At 34.9% G+C, this 21,907-nt stretch overlaps 1 long non-coding RNA gene across 1 annotated transcript in view; it reads left to right on the forward strand.

Annotated features, from left to right (window-relative positions):
- The window catches only part of LOC134807339 (uncharacterized), a 171,162-nt gene that overhangs the window by 133,030 nt on the left and 16,225 nt on the right, over positions 1-21,907 (forward strand). The window contains exon 2 of the long non-coding RNA XR_010147521.1: positions 10,014-10,088. This is a non-coding gene — a long non-coding RNA (uncharacterized LOC134807339). The remainder of the gene's footprint in view (positions 1-10,013; positions 10,089-21,907) is intronic.

The following is a 21,907-nucleotide window of genomic DNA, read 5'->3' on the forward strand; positions in this document are numbered from 1 at the left end:
TCTGATAGTGTGGAAGAAAAGGTGAGTAAACGTGAAGACCTAGGACTAGAAACTAAAATAAAACACAGAACAATATTTCTTCTAAGTGAAGGGAGAATTACTGAGCTGTGAGACACCTTCAAGTGAGCTAATATATTTGCAATGGAATCCCTGAATGAGAGAGAGTGTGTGTGTGTGTGTGTGTGTGTGTGTGTGTGTTGTTGGCAGGGAAGGAATTTGGAGGAAAAAAAGACCGAGAAACAATTTTTCCAAGTTCAGTGAAAATTATAAACCCACAGTTCCAAGAAGCTAAATAAACCCAAGGCATAGAAACATGGAGAAAACAACACTAATAAACATCATACCACATTGCCCAAAATCAGAGATAAAGGAAAAATATCTTTAAAGCAAACAAAAAAAGATGCATTGCATACAACAGTTCAAAAATAAGTATGACAGCAGATTTTTCAAAAAAACAATGCAATCAAGAAGACAGTGGAACAACATCTTTAAAGTACTGAAGGACAAAAGCTATTAAACTTAAATTCTGTATCAAATAAAAATATTTTCAAATATAAAGATGAAATTAAACTTTCTCCAACAAAGTTGAAAGAATTCATTTTCAACAGAACTGTACTATAGAAAGTGTTAAAGGAAGTACTTTAGTTGGAGGAAAATTAAGCCAGATAGATATGCAGATATACACACAGTACTGAAAGGCACTGAAAATGGTATCCACATGAATTCTGTTCCTTGAATACTCCTCATTAGTCCCCCTGCCTACAAATCTCAGTATATCAAATTACTCAACCTGAAACAATAATGGAAGAAGGTTATAATGATTAGACTTCGATGGCTTTAAATATCAAGCCTAAGTTCATATAAGCAAAGAATATTATTAGTAGTAGCAAATTAGTATTAGTAGTAGCAAATTAATTAATTCAGTGATGTTTACTAAATATCCTCAATTATGTTATTTGTTAATTTGAAGTTTCTCTAAGAAAGAGAATACATGAACTTGAATTTCACAAATACCTGTGAATTGCACAAATGTGATATTTTTAAAGCAAAAACTCAGCTCAGTATGCTTTCAGATATTTATATTTTTCATCACAGCATAGCCTATGTCAAGACTTTTCTATCCTCTGCATTAGAATTACAAACTGAAGACAAATTCATTAATTCACTAACAAATTTTTTTCCTATCTATAGACTTCCCAAGTTTGATCTAAATCATATATATCTAAAGTGTAATTATAAGGCTTTCTATTATAAGAGTATAAGATCATTTGGGGAAACTAATATTTTGATTAATAAGGTTGTAATATTTCCAAAAGAAATAACAAATAAGCTTGGAGGGGGGATATAAAACAAGGAGAAATTCCAAATTGAAAACAAGAGTCACTGCAAGAGAAAGTACTGGGATTGGGGCTTGGCGACTGAAGATGAGGGTCAAGAAAAGAAATGATCACTTATTTAATCATACTGTTATCTGTATTGAGATTCATTTCAACATGTATTGTTTCATAACTTAAAAAAAACAGAATAAGTTGTCAATGTTCATCAATGCATGTACCCTTTGATGAAGTAATTATACTTCCAGGACTGTATTTTACAGATATGCTCCTTTCTAGGCACAAAGATGTTTATATAAAAATGTTCACCATAGTGTTTTTATGCTAGTGAGAAAATGAGGCATATATGCCCCTTTGAAATGGTCTTTAACACACATTGTTAATTAAGCAAAGAGCAGAGTGGCGTTACAACATTCACTTTTGCTTAAATTATACACAAATATGTGCACACAAACACATGCATATATATACAATTTAATATAATGTATATATCATGAGTTATATCTACTTAATATACATATTTGAGTATGTGTGTGTATAATGTGTGTGTGTATATATATTTATGTTTATATATATTTACACATATACTCAAATATATAAATATACAATTTATGAGTCTATAGGCACAAACATTTTTTAGGGCCAACAACACACACTGTTAATAGTGGTTGCAACTGTGGAAGGGAATTGTGGGTCTAGGCTGGACACTTTCAACTCCTGATCAATACATTTCATACTGTTTAAGTTCTGTTTCATGGTTTGTTTTCTTTCAGCATACACTATCATGCCTGGCTTATGACAGAGTTCTGCTTTCCAATAAAATCACCAATAGCTATGTGTGGTTCTTGAGCACTTGAAATGTGGCTAGTTCAAATTGAGATGTTCTGTCTGTATGAAATATATACTGGCTTTGAATATTTAGTATAAAAAAGAAGATAAAATATATCAATAATAATTATATGTCAAAATAATGTGGATATATTGACCAAGTACAATATACTTAAATTTTTAAAAATAATAATGATCATTTGTGCTGGTTATACATTCAGACAGAATACTTAGTATGAAGGTTAATGTTTTTAGTATTTCTACATGGCAGTATTTCTTGAAATATGTTTTGAAAGTGTCTAGATGTTGTCTTATAGCCACACCACCCTGAACGTGCCTGATCTCGTCTGAAAGTGTCTAGATGTGTGTTACTTTCCTCATTTTACATATGATAGGACATAGGCAGAAAAGCTTTAGAAAAATTTTGAAAATTACAGAGTAAATGAAATTTAACCTATTAATTTTATTTTGCAAAATGTATGAACAGTTACAATTTCTTATAAATACAACTGAAAAAATATATTAAACAGTTAATCCAGGTTGTTACTCTACTGGTTAGAGGAAGCTATTTGATGTGACTTCTACGTAGAAGGCTTTCTTTGTGCCAGACTAGATTAGATGACTCTGGAATGTGTTCAAGCAGTCTGTACATTACTTAATTCTTGTCATAATTTTATTGAATTATATTTCTTCTCCTAATCTATGTACCAAGAAAACAATACCTTTCTGCCTCGTTCCTCTGTTTTTTATTGGGTGCTCTAGAAAACTAGTTGATACTTAGCAATCATTTGATGGATCAATGGATGAATCCACCAATCCTGGAAATTAGAAAATCTTTATTTAAAAAAAAAAAGTCTCTTTGCACTGCCCCATTGTGTGAATTACTCATTTATTTACATTACAAATAATTTATTGTTGCATGTTTATAGAATTATGCTCAACAACATACCCAATGCTTGTGGACTTGTGTACTTGAGTTCAACTTAATATTTTTTTTCACATTGTTTATGGGGGTGGAAACAAATTACATCTTCTTCATCTCAACCCTGGGGTTAATGCTAACTTCTTTTATTATTGAACACTTAATATTTACATTTCAGAGGCTTTCAAGTTTTCTTTTAGTCATAGTGTTATGCAGGCATTGCCAGAAGTATTGGATGCTGTTGCATATTTCACCATCTTTTGTGGGTGGCATGACATTAAAGATGACGTAGTACTTATCATGCAGATGAAGAAATAAATATTTTCTAACTCTAAAGAGTGCAGATTGATGGATGGAAAATTCTGAAAGGCATTCTACAATCTGCAAATCTTAGGGTCATTAAATGTATAAGGCAACATGAGATAAATCTGTGCTTTAAAGATATCTGATAATAACTTGTTACGGAATTGACAGTAGAATGGTATTTTGTAATTTTATAAGAGCAGGCTAAGTTCAGCATTTCATTGGCTATACAAGTGAGCAGCTTTGTTCTTCCTTTCTATGCAGACATTTAGATTTCATTTGGAATGAGGTAAACCACCAAGTTTTCCCTTTCCCCAACATGTTGATGAGTATGCACATAAACTTAGAAATTTGTATTAATCAATTTTAATTTTTCAATGAATAATGAATACAATTAATTAAATAGATAATGTAGCAAGGTACCATAATTTTTTTTTTTTTTTTGAGTTGGAATCTCACTCTGTCACCCAGGCTGGAGTTCAGTGGCATGATCTCAGCTCATTGCAAACTCCACCTCCTGGGTTCAAGTGATTCTTCTGCCTCAGCCTCCCAGTAGCTGGGAGTACAGGCATGCGCCCCACGCCTGGTGAATTTTTGTATTTTTAGTAGAGATGGGGTTTCACCATGTTGGCCAGGCTGGTCTCGAACTCCTGATCTTGTGATCCGCCTGCCTTGGCCTCCCAGTGTGCTGGGATTACAGGCATGAGCCACCACGCCTGGCATAGTACCATGAATTTTTTAAGTAAAACATAAATTATCCCTTCTGAACAGCCTGAAGTCTTTAAAACTCAAAGGACTTATTTATGCCATTCGTAGAAAAGCTTTTGGAAACTGGAGAACTTTAGGAAACAGTTTCTTCAAAATAAAAAGTTTTGTTGTATTTCTGTATCTTCTTCTTGAATGTACACCTCACAATGCAGTCTGGCCTCTGATATTTGCTGCTTTGCTGCATGAACACACACATGTACAGAAACATAATGGGATCATGGCCATATAAAATCTGCTAAAGAGAATTTTGGAGAGAATGAGAATCATTGTTCTCTGTTTTAAACAAGAACTACGTAACACAGGAAACAAAACGAGAAGCATTCAATTAATGTTTCATTTTTTTCACACATGATAGGAAACAAATGGGTTTGGTCACCTTTTTAATTTTATGTTTGCCTCTCCAAACTTTCCTAATTCTGACTTTATGAGGTTTTTCAAGTGATAGGATAATGGCTGAATGTAAAGAGCAAGGAGCTTATATTTAAAAAACAAACATGAGGTGAATTATTATTATTTTTTACTTATTAGTTCTGTGAACCTTATAAGTACAAATTTACTGTAAATGTGAATTTTTTAAAATATAGAGATACAGCAAATTCTTCCTTTTATATGACCCCATATTTACAATGGAGAGAAAATAATTTCTATTTTGAGGTGGTATGATAGTTTCATGCAAATTTTCATAAATTTGCAACATATATTTGTACCCATAAAAAACTTATTTTCTGAACTTTCTTCCATAAATAGTCTTAAATTATATGCATCATATTATACTTTTCTTGTATTACTTACCTTATAATTTAACATTTTTCCATATTCATACATGTAGCTCCAGTTCATTCATTTCAGTTACAAGTGAGTAGACCCTTATATTAATATACCACAATTCATTTTATTCATTCTCTTTTTGGTTGATATTTACATAATTACAGGTTTTTGCTATTATGAATAATGGTTCAATGATTTCTTGGTAGTATATGCAAGATATTTTCTAGGGCAAAATTTTTCAAATTATAGGTCATAATTTATTTTCAGGCGGTAGAGTTAATTTCATGAATTTCAACTTTTAAAACAAAATAAAACAGACTACTAGTATCATTACTCATCTTTATTAGTTTGCCGTGGAGTCTGTAACAAAGTGGCTTAAACAACAACGTATTGTCTCACAGTACTGGAGGCTAGAAGTTCAAGATCATGGTGTTAGCAGTGTTGGCTCCTGGTTGTTTGCTGTCAATTTTTGGTATTCCTTGGCTTATGGAAACATCATTTCAATCTCTGCCTTCATCTTATGGTGTTCTCCCAATGTGTATGTCTCCAAATTTCCCCTTTTTATTAAGACACCAGTCATATTCAATTAGGGTCCACCCTAATTATCTCATTTAAAATGGATTATTCTTGTAAAAGTTCTTCCTCTGCATTCTGTAAAACCACATTCTGAGGTATTAGTGGTTAGTCTTCAACATATACATTTAAAAAGACACAATTCAATGCATAACAGTATCACACGCAAATAGAATAAGTGCTCTTTCATGAAAATTTTGTTTCAGTTGTGTCCTGGCATATACTGAGTCACAATATAAAATAGCGTTCTTGTAGGTTGAGACACCATAGCACTAGGGTACGTTCCTAGGGTTGAAATTACAGGGCTGTAGAATAATTCATTTTTAAATTTACCAGATAATGCCAAAGTGATTGTGCCATTTACTCTCATACTATCGGTGTATGAAAGTTTTACTTTCTCTACAGCATCACAATTATGAATATCTGATTTTTACATTTTTTGTCAAACTGAGATGTGATTTAGTAGCTCATTTTTTAAAATTATATGTTCTATTAAAACTGTAGTTGATTATTTTTTCTTACATTTGCTGGTCATGCAGGCCTCCACTTCTCTGAATTTGTTGTTCACATATATACATATATATGCACACACACACATGCATGTAAATATATAACATATACATGTAAATATATACAAACATTATATCTATTATATATACATAAACATGTATATTATATATACATAAACATGTGTATTATATATATATGTCTATATATAAACATTAGAAAGACAAACAATTTTACTTTTGGATTGTATGTCTTTCTCATAATTTGAAGGCATTTTATAAAAATATGTAATCTAATAACCAATCTTTTATTGATCACATACTATAAAAACACCTTCTCCCACAAAACTGTTTGTCTTTTAATTTTGTTTATGGTATTATCTGTAATGGAAAGTTTTTTTACTCTGGTCATTAAGAGTCTTTCTCATTAAGGTTTGTGCTTTTTGAGTATTTTCCAGAAATTATTTCCTGCTCCTAATTCATGAAAACATTCTCTTCTAAAGGTTTTAATATGCAGGTCTTTAATTTAAATTTGAGATAATCTGAAGTACAGTACAAGGGAATCTGGTTTTATTTATTATTGTATGATTTGCCATTTGTCCTGGAACCATTTTATAAATAATTCTTTTCCTTCCACTACTTATTAAAATGCCAAGTCTGTTATATTCCAATTTTCTATACAGTTGACCTTTCCACAACATGGTTTTGAACTGCACAGGTCCACTTACTACACAGGTTTTTTTTTTCATTAATTCTGTTGGAAAAATTTTTTGAGATTTTTGGCAATTTGAAAAACTTGCAGACAAGCAGTGTAGCCTAGAAGTATTGAAAATTTTTAGAAAAAGGTTATGTGATGAATGCATAAAATACATGAAGATTCTAGTCAATTTTATCATTTACTACCATAAAATACACACAAATATGTTATAAGAAGATTAAATGTATCAAAACTCATGCACACAAAGGCAGACTGTACATGACTTCATTGGCAGTAGAGACAGGTAAACAAACATAAAGATACAGTAAGAAATTATAACTGCATAGGCTGGGTGTGGTGGCTCATGCTTGTAATCTCAGCCCTTTGGGAGGCTGAGGTGGGTGGATCACAAGGTCAGGAGTTCGAGACCAGCCTGGCCAATATGATAAAACACTGTCTCTACTGAAAATACAAAAAATAGCTGGGCGTAGTGGTGGGTGCCTGTAGTTCCAGCTACTCGGGAGGCTGAGGCAGAAGAATCGCTTGAACCCGGGAGGCAGAGGTTGCAGTGACCTGAGATCATGCCACTGCACTCCAGCCTAGGCGAGAGAGTAAGACTCCATCTCAAAAAAAAAAAAAAAAAAAGAAAGAAAGAAAGAAAGAAAGAAAGAAAGAAAGAAAGAAAGAAAGAAAGAAATTATTACTGCATAAAATTAACTACAGTACATAAGGTACAATGATAATAATTTTGTAGTCACCTTCTCTTTCTATTGTGGTGAGCTCAAGTGTTGAGAGTATCTGTTTAAAATCCTTGTGATGCTAATCATCTCCAGGTGAGCAGCCTCTCCAGTAAATTGTGTATTGCAATAAAAAGAGATGTCTCACAGTTCTTACATATTTTTATTGTGTTTACTGCAATATCGTAAACCTTAGATAATATCATGAGACCCATACATAGTGCCACTAGTGATGCTAGGAGCGCTCCCAAGAAGCAGAGCAGAGTCATGACATTACAAGAAAAGGTTGAATTGCTTGATAGTTTCCACAGATTGAAGTCTGCAGTTGTGGTGGCTACCATTTCAAGACATTTCAAGATAAATAAATTTGGCGTTAAGGACCAATGCCAGCAGACATGAAAAACTTGTACTTTTTAAAAAATACATTTTTATTTCATACTGAAAATGCAGCTTTAATGTGGGTGCAGATTTGCTGTAAGAAAAGCATATATGTAGACTCTAATATAATTGAAGAAAAAGCAAAGTCATTGTATAACAACTTAAAGCAAAAGAAAGATGAGGATCTAAAGCTAAAGAATTTAATGCCAGCAACGGATGGTTTAACAATTTTAGAAAGAGGGGTGGCTTTTTTAAAAAGTAAAAGTAATAGGAGAAGCAGGAGAGGTATTAATAATAGGAGTCACGGTAATAGGAGAAACAGCTTCTGCTGAACAAGAAGCAGCAGAGTTCCTAAGTTCCATTAAAAAAGTCATTGAGGAAAACAGATACGTGCCTGAACAGGCTTTTAATGCAGAAGAAATGTCCTATACTAGAAAAAAAATGCCACAGAGGACATTTGTTAGTTATGAAAAAGTGAGCAGCAGGATTTAAAGGAGGAAGGGGCAGGCTAACTATGGTTTTGTACAAATGCAATTGGATTGATAATCAGGACTGCCCTTATCTACAAAACTGCTAACCCTCAAGCCTTGAATGGAAAAGATAAACACCATTCCAGACTTTGGGTTGTACAACAAGAATGCCTGAACACAACATTTTATTCTGGATAAGTTCCATCCGTGCTTTGTCCCTGTAGTCAAGAAGTGCTCTTTTGATATTGGACAATGCCCCCTGACCACCCAGAACCCCATGAGTTCAATACCAAAGGCATCAAAGGTCTATTTGCCCTCAAACACAATCTCTCTAATTCAGCCTGTAGATTAAGGAGTCATAAAGACTGCTAACAATCATTACGTATAGTACTCTGTGGAAAGGATCATCAATGCTATGAAAGAGAACCCTGATAGACAACACATCATGAAAGTCTGGAAAGATTACTCCATTGAAATTGCCATCAGTATAGAAAAATACATGAAAACTGTCAAGCCCCAAGTAATGAATTTCTGCTGGAGAAAACTATGTCCAGATGTTTTGCATGACTTCATAGGATTTGCAACAAAGCCAACCAAGGAAATCATGAGAGAGATTGTGGATATGGTAAATAAGGTGGAGAGTGAAGGGTTTTAAGATAGGGATCTTGGAGAAATTCAGGAGCTAAGAGATACCACACCAGAGGAATTAACAGAAGATGGCTTGATGGAGATGAGTGCCTCAAATGATGAGGAAGAATATGTAGAAGAAGCAGTGACAGAAAGCAAATTCACATTAGACAATCTAGCAGAAGAGTTCTGATTACTCAAGACTGCTTTGACTTCTTTTAAAACCTGGTCTTTTTAAGATATGAGCACTGAAGCTAAAGCAAATGGTGGAAGAATTGGTACTGTATAGAAGCATTTTTAGAGAAATGAAAAAGCAAAACATTCAGGCAGAAATTATGATGTATTTTTGTAAATTACACAAAATTTGCTGTGTTTCTTGCCTCTCTTCTACCTCTGCCCCTTCTGAGGCAGCAAGACTAACCCGTTTTCTTCTTCCTCCTCAGTGTATTCAATGTAAAGATAATAAGAATAAAGACCTTTATAATCTAGTTCCACTTAATATAAATATATTTTCTCTTATGATTTTCTTAAAAACATTTTCTTTTCTCTGGCCATTTTATTATAAGAATACAGTATATGAGACATATAACATAAGCAATATGTGTTAACCAACTGTTTATGTTATAAGTAATGCTTCTGGTCAATAGTAGGCTATTAGTGGCTAAGTTTTGGGGGCATGAAAAGTTATAGGCAAATTTTCAACTCCACAAGTTTCCCTAATCCTCCCATTGCTCAGAGACTGGCTGTATATGAATATATCTATATCCAGGCTCACAACTTTGTTCCAAAGGTCTACTTTTTATTATCTACAAGTTGAAAACACAATTCAATAATTTAATGTTACAGTGTCTTTATACCTTGTAGGATAAGTCTACTTCCTTTTTTTAAAAAAATTGTCTTTCTCTTTACTTTATAATGAGATTTTAAGCTCAAATTGTCAATTTCTATGAAAAATAATTTTCGGATATTGATTGGAATTATATTTATTGTTTAACTTGAAGATAATTGACATCTTTACTATTTTGTCTTCTTGTTCCTTGCTATAACAAGACACCAATTTTTGTAAAGTCTCTGTCGTACATCCTTTTTTCTTTCTTTTTAGTGACAATCCTTTGAAGTCATAAATATACAAGAGCATGAATAAGAGAAGAAAAGATGGAAGATAAAAAGCAGAAGGGTGAGTGACAACCGAGTTAAAAACCTCAGTGGAGCAAAATTACAAATCAGAAGTGAAAACAGCCAGGGATGAGTCTGACTTTTACCAGACAAAACCGCAAAGTCATAGGAACTGGAAGAACCAGGTACCTTTAAAACCAAGAGGGAAGAAGCAGCCTAAAATAAGGAAGACAAGGTTAAACCTCTTTGATAAGCAGTTACATTTCCTCCCCTCCCTTTGCTTCATTGACTATTTCCCTGGTGCAGTAAATGACTAGGAATTTACTATTTTGGAAGCATCTCACAGGTTTTTGTATTTTCATCTATCATATTTTTTTAGGTTACTTTCTGTTTAACTTCCTCAGGCTCACTTCATTTTTTAAAAAATTGTTAAATGTATCTATTGTGTTTGTTTTATCATTTTTCAATAATTACCTTTTTCATTTATAGAAGTCTTATTTGGACATTTTCCAAACCCCAACTTGTTTGAATTTTCGAATTATATTTTCATTGCATTACTTACTGCTTTCTTTAGGTCTTTAATTATGACAAAGTTATTTTCTTTTCATTCTAAACATATCCATAGTGCTAATTCTGCTAGGTTTTTTTTTTCTCCTTTTTGAGGGGTCATTTCGTAAGTAGTCTTCACATTTGCTGTGAGCTCAGCTGCAGTAGAGATAGGTTTTTTCTGTTTGTTTATTTCAATTTTTAAAATTTTTTTCTATGGAAGATCCATGTACTCTTGGTAGGGAGATTGGTTTGTTTATTTCAATTTTTAAAAATATTTCTATGGAAGATACATGTGCTCCTGGTAGGGAGATTGGGGTTAAAGCTCTGCTTTGTCCTTTGCCCAGTGCCCTCATTATTTCCTCAGTCTTAGATCATTTTTAAATAAATGCAAAATCTCTTGTTGAATCATGTGGGTTGTATACATTTGGATTCATACCTATATTGGATATGGGGTCAAACTTTGATTTCCCATCTTAAACTTTTTTTTCCAGTCAAAAAACTAGCAATGATAATGTTTCTCTTGAGCCAATGAAAAGAGTCTTTATAATCTTTATAATCTCTTTTTTACTAATGGGAAAAACTTCTAGAATTTGTATATATGGCATTTTGTAATGGTATCCGTTTTAGTTCTGTTACGTCACCTAGACCTAAGACCATACTTCCTGCTTACATGTAATCATAGTCATTAAGGCTAATATTTATGTCTACCCTCTTCCCAATATCCAGTCCCTGCAGCATTAAGTTTGAACTCTAGTTTTAAGTTTCATGTCTAATTTTATCACATGGGAATTATGGGGAATATTTTCTTTCTTAATTCTTTGCTCTGATAAATATTCAAATTTTCTAATTCAATTAATTAATGTACAAATTAAACTAATTTAGTGTGTATGCCTCATTCTCACAAATAAATCTTTGAAATAATTGGGACAGCTATTGGTTTTCCCACTACCTGCTGTTGAATATTTTAAGCCAAACTCTTTTAAATATCAAAGAATAGAGCAAGCTAGCTGATATCTGAATTTTATTAGAATGAGGCAGGCATGGGTTTCTCCTCAATAAACCAAGGATGAAGTTAAGTTAAAGCACATATAGATATAAAACCTGTCAAAATAGTATATATCATAGAAGATGTCGACATGCATTACTGTCACCCTGTTATCTGACTCCTGCTATATGGTTTCTCCTCTTTGGCTTCCACTTACTTCTTTATGTGTTGCCTACTGTGCTTTAGCTACACTGAACTTTATTTGGAACTTCAAGCACTCTATGGTAATTTCCTTTCAGAGTTCTTTATGTTTGCTACTCCCTCTGTGTGAAATGCATCCCCCCAAATTCTACAGTCTGGCTTCTTTATCATTTGTTGAGTTTCAACTCAAGTGTGACTTTCTTGAGAGGATTTTTGTCACTGCCTAAAGAAGCCCCACATATAGTGACCCCACTATGGATCATCTCATGTTATTTTCTTCAAAACTCTAATCTGAAATAACCTTGTCCACTTCTTGGTTCATATTTTTACTGCCTGCATAACCTCACTAGACTGTAAGTTCTATGAGAGAAGAAATGTTTCTATTTTGTGTATTTCTGGCACCTCAAAAAGCACTTTGAAAAATTATGCTGCTCCAATATTTGTTAAATGAAAATTAATTTGGCACCTTCTCTACTTATGAGCTTTTGTTGGATGCCAAATTGTTTAAATCACATTGGAAGATGCACATTCTTCATTTTAGGAACAATAGTGTAATAGGGATTAGGTTGATACGGAGAGAGCAACAATACCCGTATTAGCCCAGAGAGATCACAATCACAACACAGTACACAAAAGAACTATTCTGCAAATGAGAAACAAGCAACGAATATTTTGAATTTTTAAATAGAATAATAATAATACAATTTCTCAATCTTAAAATTTCATTTGGTTTTTCATCTAACTTGGCAACTTTTCTGAAAAACAAATTGCCTGGATAAGTCGATTTTTATATGCACTGTGTTAAAGAGGAATATTCTAAAGCTGTAAATAGAGACTGATGTTTTAAACTATATCTACTGTGATACATTTTCTAGAAGGAAATGTCTCTAATATCAGGTATACAACAGCATCTTCAACTTCTTGGCAAATGACCTCTACTATAATTATTGTCACCAGATTTTCTCCTCTAAAGAATATTTAGTTAAACCTCACTATAGTTTCCAGTTCCACATGAAACAAAACTAATTGGATAAACAGCATCAAGATAACATTTATTAACAGAGGCCTTGCTTCTCACCTATAGCACAAACAGTGCTACATTATACTGAGACATATGTGATCTCCTCATGATTAGGGTTCAAATAATACTAGTATGCTCCTGCAGATTTTCCATGAGATGATGTCATACTAGACAGATGAAACAGACATGCTATTGCATTATCATCATCATCATCATCATCATCATCATCATCTAAAAAGATTTTTAAGGACATGTGTGAGGAATTGCTCAACCAGAAAGAATGAAGATGGAAAAGATCAATCAATATCCAATATGTATGTGTATTTTAAAATATAATTGAAAAACTCAATTTCTTCAATGAAAAAACAAGTGCAAAGCAAGGTACTTTTAATTTGTACTCATATTCAGATAGAGATATTCCCTAGCCTGCAAGAGAGTGAAGAAATCCATTTTAATATAATTGAGAACTATCTTCCCATCATGGGAAGGCACTCAGTAGAGAGTAAGCAGCTTTTAAGACTGATTCTGACTGCTATCCCCTAGCATTACCATGGTGTCATCTAGCCACATGTGCTCCTGATCCAAATCACCATGCATATGCATGGCCATATGTTTCCTCCTTGTGGGGCTTCTTCATCTCATCATTTGGTTCAATATCAACATTCCTATTCCCTTCCTTGCAATTCCACACATTGTGTTTCACTCATTGCACCTCTAACCACACCTCAGGAAAACTGTCGCTATCAAGTGGAAAATGGCATAGCCTGGGACATGTGAGGGTTGGCATATTCTGACCATCTATGCTAAAATGGTGTTTCTGACTGCCTTTTCCTCTGATTCATCATCAGAGGAAAGAAGTCAGTGTTATTATCTGCTTTGTAAGTTGGAGTGTAGGCTGAAGTTCTTTGCCACCCCTCCACTTCTCAAATGAATTAGGGTTCTCAGAATAACTCTGAGGGGAACTGAGTTTTGCATGTGTTTCTAGCAGCTTTGTCTGCAGTGGAGGTGATCTAAACTGCTAGGATACCCAATGGAGCATGGGTGAGAAATGCCATCTGACTTGTCATCACCCATGAAATCTTAGTGTGAAGCATGGGGGCAGAGTCCAGTGGGAAGGAAACAAAACAAACTAGAAATGTGGATAAATACAGTGATGCTTCCTTTCTCCCATGTCAATAAAGGAGCTACATAAACATTTAAATAATAAACAATTGTTCTCTTTAAGTAAGTCCTCCCAAGAAACACAATGGTCCAGAAATGCAAAATGCTATGTTGTTTTAGAGGAATTTTAGAAAAAGAAGCTGAGGGTAAAGAAATTGCCCACATTTCCTGCATCAGAATTCTCAGTTAATTCATCCGATTCTTAAGTCTAGCTACATAATTTGTGAGACCAGTGCAAAATGAAAACATGGGTTTCCCTGTCCAAAAAGCAGAAAAAAAGTTACTTTGCTTGTACTAAAATATAAAGCTTTTTCTTCTGTGGTCTCATTCTCAATTATGGTTGTGCTTATTATTAGCTGTTTAATGTCATTCTAAAAAAACATTAAAATTTTAAACTATTATAAGTTTTACAATTCATTTTAATTTTGTGCAATGCCCATACTAAATGCAATTGTAAGAGCATAGCTTTTATGTGGAATTCCTGAAATTACATAATTTTTACATATTTGTAGTTCATACATACATATGTATTTTTGTTCCAACCAGAATAGTAGAAACACTGCACAAATTTAACTCAACTTTTTAAAAAATTGTACTTCTTGATACAAGTATATATACCAACACTATATTTGGCTTGCTAATGAGTAAAGAAAGACTGAAAGGAAAAGGAACTATGAGTTGTACCATATTTTTCTTTTTTTTATTTTATCATTTTCATCATAAATTGTGGGCTTGTTTGAGGAAGTAATGGAATACAACTCCATTTTAAAAAAGAAAAAAAGTTCTGCAATATATAACAACATGAATGAAGCTTAAGGACACTATGCAAATGAAATGTTAGCTACAAAAAGACAAATACTGCATGATTCTATTTATATGAGCTATCTAAATTAGTCAAATCTATAGGATCAAAGAATGGAATGGAATATACAGTTTCAATTATATAATTATACATATTCTGGTAGCTTTTTGTACAATATTATAGTTAACAATACTGTATTATACACAAAATATACTAGGAGGCTACATCTTATTTTAGTTTTTTTTTTACTACCAGAAAAGGAAAGAGGGTACATAATCAATGTACAAAAATCACTAGCATTGTTACACACCAAAAAGCAGCCAAACTGAAACCCAAATCAGAAAGGAAATCCCATTAACAATTGCCCCAAAAAGAATAAAATACTTAGGAATACAGATAACCAAAGAGGTGAAAGACCTCTACAGTGAGAATTATAAAAACACTGCTCAAAGGAATAGGAGAAGAAACAATCAAATGGAAAAACATCCCACGTTAATGCATAAGAAGAATCAATATTATTTAAATGGCCAAAGCAATTTACAGATTCAATATTATTCCTATCAGACTACCAATGACATTCTTCATAGAACCAGAAAAAAGTATTTTAACACTGATATGGAACCAAAAATGAGCCTGAATAGCCAAGGCAATCAAAAAGAACAAAGCTGGAAGCATCACCTTACCAGACTTCAAACTATACTACAGGGCTATCATACCAAAACAGCATGGTACTGGTACAAAAGCAGGCACATAGACCAATGGAACAGAATAGAGAGGCCAGAAATAAGGCCACATATCTACAACCATCTGATCTTCAACAAAGCTGACAGAAACAAGAAATGAGAAGTAAACTCCCTATTCAATAAATGATGCTAGGATAACTGGCTAGCCATATGCAGAAGATTGAAGCTGGACCCCTTCCTTTCACCATATAGAAAAATCAACTCAAGATGGATTAAAGATTTAAATATAAAGCCCCAAATTATAAAAACCCTGGAAGGCAACCTAGGCAATACCATCCTGAACATAGAAAAGGGCAAAGATTTCATGACAAAGACACCAAAACCAATAGCATCAAAAGCAAAAATTGACAAGTGAAATCTAATTAAACTTAAGAGCTTCTGCACACCAAAATAAACTACTATAGAATAAACAGACAACTTATAGAATGGGAGAAAATATTTGTAAACTATACATCTGAAAAAGGTCTAATATCCAGCATCTATAAGGAATTTAAACAAATTTACAAGAGAAAAACATCCCCATTAAAAAGCAGGCAAAGGACAAGAACAGATGCTTCTCGAATGAGGACATAGATTTGGCCTACAAGCATATGAAAAAAAGCTCATTATCACTGATCATTACAGAAATGCAATTCAAAACCACAATGAGATAGCATCTCACACCAGTCAGAATGGCTATTATTAAAACGTCAAAAAAATAACAGATGCTGGTGAGGTTGCAGAGAAAAGGGAACATACATACACTATTGGTGGGAGTGTCAATTAGTTCAACCATTGTGAAAAGCAGTATGATGGTTCCTCACAGAGCTAAAAGCAGGCCAGGTGGTTCATGCCTGTAATCCCAGCACTTTCGGAGGCCGAGTTAGGCAGATCACTTGAGGTCAGGAGTTCGAGAGCAGCCTGGCCAACATGGTGAAACCCCATCTCTACTAAAAATACAAAAACTAGCTGGGCATGGTGGTGTACACTTATAGTCTCAGCTATTGAGGAGGCGGAGGCAGGAGAATCGCTTGAACCTGGGAAGCAGAGGTTGCAGTGAGCCAAGACCGTGCCACTGCACTCCAGCCTGTGTGAGAGCCAGACTGTCTAAAAAAAAAAAAAATGTAAAAGTAGAACTACTATATTTGACCCAGAAATCCCATTATTGAGTATATACCCAGAGGCATATAAATCATTCTACCATAAAAACACATGCACATGAATTTTTTTTTTTTTTTTGCAGCACTATTCACAATACCAAAGACATGGAATCAATCTAAATCCCCATCAATGACAGATTGGATAAAGAAAATGTGCTACATATACACAATGGAATTCTATGCAGCCATAAAAAAAGAATGAGATCGTGCCTTTTGTGGGAACCAGGATGGAGCTGGAGGTTATTATCCTTAACAAGCTAATGCAGGAACAGAAAACCAAATACTGCATGTTCTCACTTGTAAGTCAGAGCTAAATGATAAGAACTTATAAACACAAAGAGGGAAACAACAGACACTGGTGTCTACTTGAAGGGAGAGGGTGAGAAGAGAGATAGAAGCAGAAAAAATAACTACTGGGTAGTGGGCTTAATACCTGGGTGATGAAATAATATGTAAAACAAACCCCCATTACAGGTGTTTACCTATGAAACAAACCTTCACATGTACCCCCAAACCTAAAGTAAAAGTTAACAAAAAGAATAGGAAAGGAAAGAAGATAAAAGAAAAGGAAGGGAAAATAGAAGAAAAGTGCTGGGTGTGGCAGCTCATGCCTGTATTCCCCAGGACTTTGGGAGGCTGAGGTGGGCAGATCACTTGAGCTCAGGAGTTCGAGACCAGCCGGCGCAACATGGCAATGCTCTGTCTCTCCAAAGAAAAAAAAAAAATTAGCCAAGCATGGTGGTGTGTGCCTAAAGTTCCAGCTACTTGGGAGGCTGAAGTGGGAGAATCCCTTGAACCCAGGAGGTGGAGGTTGCGGTGAGCTGAGATCATACCACTGTACTCTAGACTGGGTGACAGAGCAAGACCCTGTCTGGAAAAAAAAAAAAATTATGATGTAATTCCATGGTTGCTTTTGCTTCTTAGAGTGCCATTGAAATATTGAAGCAAGGTCTGGTTCAAATGAAAAATATGGCCTTATAGGACGTCCAGCAACCCTGCTTACTCAGGTTGTAAATTTAAAGGGTTTTTCTTATACTTACGTGGGTTGCATTGAACTCCCATACATTTTCGGTCCAATGAACTTCTGTTTTGAGAGGCATCTATATGCAAATGAGGTGGCCAGGAAAAGGGGGCATAGATATTGTGTCAAACTTCACTGCTCCATTGTCTCACTGGACTTCATTTTCAAAATTCAAGTTCGAAGATCAAATCATTAAGAATTTCAAGGTGGCAACAGGAGAACACTAAACCAAGTGCAAAGGCCTTCTGATTTCAGGGCTCTGTGTGACCACACAGTTGTCCACTTATAAAGGTGCCCCTGTTAGCTCTTGATTGTTGCTTTATTTATTTATTGTCTTTTGTTTTTCTTTTCCTTTTTTTTATTGTACTTTAAGTTCTAGGGTACATGTGCACAACGTGCAGGTTTGTTACATAAGTATATATGTGCCATGTTGGTGTGCTGCACCCATTCACTCGTCATTGACATTAGGTATATCTTCTAATGCTATGCCTCCCCCCTACCCCCACCCCACAACAGGCCCCTGTGTGTGATGTTCCCCTTCCTGTGTCCAAGTGTTCTCATTGTTCAATTCCCACCTATGAGTGAGAACATGCAGTGTTTGGTTTTTTGTCCTTGCGATAGTTTGCTGAGAATGATGGTTTCCAGCTTCATCCATGTCCCTACAAAGGACGTGAAATCATCCTTTTTTTATGGCTGCATAGTATTCCATGGTGTATATGTGCCATATTTTCTTAATCCAGTCTATCATTGATGGACATTTGGGTTGGTTCCAAGTCTTTGCTATTGTGAGTAGTGCCACAATAAACATACATGTGCATGTGTCTTTATAGCACCATGATTTATAGTCCTTTGGGTATATACCCAGTAACGGGATGGCTGGGTCAAATGGTATTTCTAGTTCTAGATCCCTGAGGAATCGCCACATTGTCTTCCACAATGGTTGAACTAGTTTACAGTCCCACCAATGGTGTAAGAGTGTTCCTATTTCTCCACATCCTCTCCAGCACCTGTTGTTTCCTTACTTTTTGACGATTGCCATTCTAACTGGTGTGAGATGATATCTCGTGGTTATGATTTGCATTTCTCTGATGGCCAGTGTTGATGAGCATTTTTTCATGTAGACACATTTATGCAGTCTGTTGGCTGCATAAATGTCTTCTTTTGAGAAGTCTCTGTTCATATCCTTTGCCCACTTTTTGATGGGGTTGTTTGTTTTCTTCTTGTAAATTTGCTTGAGTTCTTTGTAGATTCTGGATATTAGCCCTTTGTCAGATGAGTAGATTGCAAAAATTTTCTCCCATTCTGTAGGTTGCCTGTTCACTCTGATGGTAGTTTCTTTTTCTGTGCAGAAGCTCTTTAGTTTAATTAGATCCCATTTGTCAATTTTGGCTTTTGTTGCCATTGCTTTTGGTGTTTTAGACATGAAGTCCTTGCCCATGCCTATGTCCTGAATGGTAATGCCTAGGTTTTCTTCTAGGGTTTTTATGGTTTTAGGTCTAACGTTTAAGTCTTTAATCCATCTTGAATTAATTTTTGTATAAAGGTGTAAGTAAGGGATCCAGTTCCAGCTTTCTACATATGGCTAACCAGTTTTCCCAGCACCATTTGTTAAATAGGGAATCCTTTCCCCATTTCTTATTTTTGTCAGGTTTGTCAAAGATCAGATAGTTGTAGATATGTGGTATTATTTCTGAGGGCTCTGTTCTATTCCATTGGTCTATATATCTGTTTTGGTACCAGTACCATGCTGTTTTGGTTACTGTAGCCTTGTAGTATAGTTTGAAGTCAGGTAGCATGATGCCTCCAGCTTTGCTCTTTTGGCTTAGGATTGACTTGGTGATGCAGGCTCTTTTTTGGTTCCATATGCACTTTAAAGTAGTTTTTTCCAATTCTGTGAAGAAAGTCAATGGTAGCTTGATGGAGATGGCATTGAATCTATGAATTACCTTGGGCAGTATGACCATTTTCACGATATTGATTCTTCCTATCCATGAGCTTGGAATGTTCTTCCATTTGTTTGTGTCCTCTTTTATTTCCTTGAGCAGTGGTTTGTAGTTCTCCTTGAAGAGGTCCTTCACATCCCTTGTAAGTTGGATTCCTAGGTATGTTATTCTCTTTGAAGCAATTGTGAATGGGAGTTCACTCATGATTTGGCTCTCTGTTTGTCTCTTATTGGTTTATAAAAATGCTTGTGATTTTTGCACATTGATTTTGTATTCTGAGATTTTGCTGAAGTTGCTTATCAGATTAAGGAGATTTTGGGCTGAGATGATGAGGTTTTCTAGATATACAATCATGTCATCTGCAAACAGGGGCAATTTGACTTCCTCATTTCCTAATTGAATACCCTTTATTTCCTTCTCCTGCCTGATTGCCCTGGCCAGAACTTCCAACACTATGTTGAATAGGAGTGGTGAGAGAGGGCATCCCTATCTTGTGCCAGTTTTCAAAGGGAATGCTTCCAGTTTTTGCCCATTCAGTATGATATTGGCTGTGGGTTTGTCATAAATAGCTCTTATTACTTTGAGATACGTCCCATCAATACCTAATTTATTGAGAGTTTTTAGCATGAAGGGCTGTTGAATTTTGTCAAAGGCCTTTTCTGCATCTATTGAGATAATCATGTGGTTTTTGTCTTTGGTTCTGTTTTATGCGGGATTACATTTATTGGTTTGCATATGTTGAACCAACCTTGCCTCCTAGGGATGAAGCCCACTTGATCATGGTGGATAAGCTTTTTGATGTGCTGCTGGATTCAGTTGGCCAGTATTTTATTGAGGATTTTTCCATCAATGTTCATCAGGGATATTGGTCTAAAATTATCTTTTTTGTTTGTGTCTCTGCCAGGCTTTGATATCCTGATGATGCTGGCCTCATAAAATGAGTTAGGGAGGATTCCCTCTTTTTCTATTGATTGGAATAGTTTCAGAAGGAATGGTACCAGTTCCTCCTTGTACCTCTGGTAGCTTTCAGCTGTGAATCCGTCTGGTTCTGGACTTTTTTTGGTTGGTAAGCTACTAATTATTACCTCAATTTCATAGCCTGTTATTGGTCTATTCAGAGATTCAACTTCTTCCTGGTTTAGTCTTGGGAGGGTGCATGTGTCCAGGAATTTATCCATTTCTTCTAGATTTTCTAGTTTATTTGCATAGAGGTGTTTATAGTATTCTCTGATGGTAGTTTGTATTTCTGTGGGATTGGTGGTGATATCCCCTTTATCATCTTTTATTGCATCTATTTGATTCTTCTCTCTTTTCTTCTTTATTAGTCTTGCTAGCAGTCTATATATTTTGTTGATCTTTTCAAAAAACCAGCTCCTGGATTCATTGATTTTTGAAGGGTTTTTTGTGTCTCTGTCTCCTTCAGTTCTGCTCTGATTTTAGTTATTTCTTGCCTTCTGCTAGCTTTTGAATGTGTTTGCTCTTGCTTCTCTAGTTCTTTTAATTGTGATGTTAGGGTGTCAATTTTAGATCTTTCCTGCTTTCTCTTGTGGGCATTTAGTGCTATAAATTTCCCTCTACACACTGCTTTGAATGTGTCCCAGAGATTCTGGTATGTTGTATCTCTGTTCTCGTTGGTTTCAAAGAACATCTTTATTTCTGCCTTCATTTCGTTATGTACCCAGTAGTCATTCAGGAGCAGGTTGTTCAGTTTCCATGTAGTTGAGTGGTTTTGAGTGAGTTTCTTAATCCTGAGTTCTAGTTTGATTGCACTGTGGTCTGTGGGACAGATTATTATAATTTCTGTTCTTTTACATTTGCTGAGGATTGCTTTACTTCCATCTATGTGGTCAATTATGGAATAAGTGTGATGTGGTGCTGAGAAGAATGTATATTCTGTTGATTTGGGGTGGAGAGTTCTGTAGATGTCTATTAGGTCTACTTGGTGCAGAGCTGAATTCAATTCCTGGATATCCTTGGGTGCTCCTGTATTGGGTGCATATATATTTAGAATAGTTAGCTCTTCTTGTTGAATTGATCCCTTTACCATTAAGTAATGGTCTTCTTGGTCTCTTTTGATCTTTGTTGGTTTAAAGTCTGTTTTATCAGACACTAGGATTGCATCCCCTGCCTTTTTTTGTTTTCCATTTGCTTGGTAGATCTTCCTCCATCCCTTTATTTTGTGCCTATGTGTGTCTCTGCATGGGAGATGGGTTTCCTGAATACAGCACACTGATGGGTCTTGACTCTTTATCCAATTTACCAGTCTGTGTCTTTTAATTGGAGCATTTAGCCCATTTACATTTAAGGTTAATATC

This window comes from Pan troglodytes, chromosome 9 (genome assembly GCF_028858775.2).
Source record: "Pan troglodytes isolate AG18354 chromosome 9, NHGRI_mPanTro3-v2.0_pri, whole genome shotgun sequence".
In the NCBI taxonomy this organism is placed as follows: domain Eukaryota; kingdom Metazoa; phylum Chordata; class Mammalia; order Primates; family Hominidae; genus Pan; species Pan troglodytes.